Source organism: Telopea speciosissima, chromosome 10 (genome assembly GCF_018873765.1).
Source record: "Telopea speciosissima isolate NSW1024214 ecotype Mountain lineage chromosome 10, Tspe_v1, whole genome shotgun sequence".
Classification (NCBI taxonomy): Eukaryota; Viridiplantae; Streptophyta; class Magnoliopsida; order Proteales; family Proteaceae; genus Telopea; species Telopea speciosissima.
The window spans coordinates 38,709,747-38,712,421 of record NC_057925.1 but is presented as its reverse complement, the minus strand read 5'-3'; the positions used below and the strand labels follow the sequence as shown (position 1 = coordinate 38,712,421).

At 33.8% G+C, this 2,675-nt stretch overlaps 1 long non-coding RNA gene across 1 annotated transcript; it reads right to left on the bottom strand.

Moving 5' to 3' along the window:
* Positions 1–462: 462 nt before the first annotated feature.
* On the bottom strand, positions 463–804 carry LOC122644087. Its single transcript, XR_006330229.1, has 2 exons — positions 698–804; positions 463–607 (listed from the first exon to the last, which is right to left on the bottom strand). It is a non-coding gene; the product is annotated as an uncharacterized LOC122644087 (long non-coding RNA).
* Between the last annotated feature and the right edge of the window lie 1,871 nt (positions 805–2,675).

Below are 2,675 nucleotides of genomic sequence, written 5' to 3'. Positions count from 1 at the left end.
TTAAAACTCATTATGAACAATAAATCTTCTGTTTACAAGCTAATGAGTTTCTGTTCCTTAACACTCTCAATCAAAATGATACTTTTCTTGATGGTCATGCCCATAATGTATATTATGACTATCAGACATAACCGATTTGATTCCCCCCCACTCTTCATAAAGACCTTTATCTTCAATGGAGCTATCAGCCAATGGCTGGGGAGGTTTGTCAACTTTAAAATGACAAAATTCATACTCACTGTAGCCACATAAAACATTAAAGAATCTGTTTCATTCCCTAAATTGGAACCATTCAAGATTTTGATGGAAGATAATTGGGAACTTAAAGTTCGTAAACATGATCACACAAAATTTACCAAAACATACAATATGCAACAACTGAAGGCATATCAATATCCCAATAATATGACTGAAACTGATTAATTTGGGCTTATTAATCAGATTTATCCCAGTTTTATTTTCAGTAACTGTAGGAAAACATAAACTGGGGAAAGATCCGACGTCATCAGGGTCACACCTGTGGTGGCAAGATCGCCCAACACGTAGTGGAATCTCTCACATGCAAGGCGAGACGCTTGCAACAACACCACTCTAAAGATTCCGTCACCTGTGGTGGCAATACAAGAACCTCTAAAGTAGCGAAATCCAAAACGTCACCCTCACACCATCTAGCGAAATCGACCAAACAATGACTCACCTGTGGTGGCAAGAGCACATCATTCGTCATATGGTTTCCTTGACTGCAATTCATCCGAATAGTCAATGATGATCTCACAATCCAAGTAACTAGCCCATTGAGTGGAAACGTAATCACTTAAATCATGAACCCCGTAGACTTGGACTGCTACTGAATGCCCATTTAATTTTAATAATTTTCATCAATATTGTTTTTATCATAAAACACATATAGCCAATATATTTAAAGAAATGTCACCTAAATTAATCCTTTCGTGACGTTCAGAATTATCACATAGTGTCTATATCATGAATAGGCTACATGCAATCCCTCGTGACGAAACCGAATGTCACAGATTGTATAACACCGATGAGCAAGTCTAAATACATCAAATTGGTTAAAAATTCATGAAAAATCAGTATAATGCATATAAATCAATGTGTAATGCATCCATCACCCATAGTAGGATAGAATTCTATCTTTCCGCCGGTGACACCCTAAGAAAGCTTCATATAAGATCTAAAACCTGTTCACTTTTGAACTAAACAACCTTGTTCAAATCTGTCATAAACTGAAAGACCAAAATCGATTAAAATCAAAGGACCATACTGGCAACAGCTCTACTGGCCCAAAACAAATCGATAGGCCGGATTATTGAGTCTACCCGACTTAATGGGATACGATGACTAAAAAATCCATGCACAATAGAAGGACTAACAAGTCAATAGATTTATAATTACGACATCGTAGAGGTTCCAAAATAATGACTGTAAACACATAAAGTAATCCACAAATATTTATTGATAAATAATTTTCAAGATCAGAAATGATATATGGAACCAATCAACAGAAGCGATTTCTAAAAATGAAGCCAAACTCAATAATCATAAGGTCAAATTTAACATTATTTCAATAGAACAAACTTAAAACCATATGATTTCTGATTCACTTCCATAAGCAATTTATGGTCAATCCATTTATAAGACATTTTTCAAGTAGGTTTCATTAAAACTATGATGGAAGTATTTAATCCGTAACTTTATAAGCCCAAGCTTATAACTTAAAAAAATCCAAAAACATCATGCAGACATCATCATGTGCATCTTGTACAAAAGTTACAAAATAAAGATTCAATGCCTTCACATATTTATATGATAACTGTATGGGATATGAAACGATGGAACATGTGACAATAATATCCCCTCAATGGCAAACTTGTAAATACCAGACATTAAAGATTGTGTTTTTCTAAATGTCACAAATAACAAAAAGCATACATCATTGATTATAATACATCATGATAATACAAAATGTCATGAGTTCCTTATGTATTATAATACACATGTGGTTTTGCTTACTGCCTTGTGACTTACTTAGATGTCACAACCTTAATGGCGCTGAAGCCACACTCAGAATAAACTTAAATATGATGTTGCAAAAGTACATGTGTGTGACATAACATGAGGGAAAACAAGGCGATTAACCATTTAAAACAACCAATATGCACCAAAATTTACTTTATGTATCCAAACAACACCTTAAAAGGCCAAGGGATACTTAATGCAACCAAACAGACCCTTATGTGAGAGTTTAGTTTAATGTCTCTCAACAAATTGAGAGTATACTTCAACACGTTCCTGACACTGTATGGAACATTAAATTATCCTTGATTCAAATTTTATACTCCCATCGGTCCAAGGTACTCTTAAAATTCATGTCAAGACGGTTAAAAAATGGCTTAAAATAACCTTCAATTAATGTAAAAATCAATTTTGCTAAAACGATTTGTCAGAGAATAAATGGAAATTTCTCTGGAAAAGTTCAACCAATGGAAATTTCTTTGAAATGTTTTCATGAATTATATCTGCAAAAAATTACTTCTGTAAATGGAATGAACCAAAACATATTCTACAAATAATCCATAGTCTGAATTGAACCAAAACAGACAAACTGAACCACAAACTGAACAAAGTTCATAATTACATTGTCTCACTGGTCG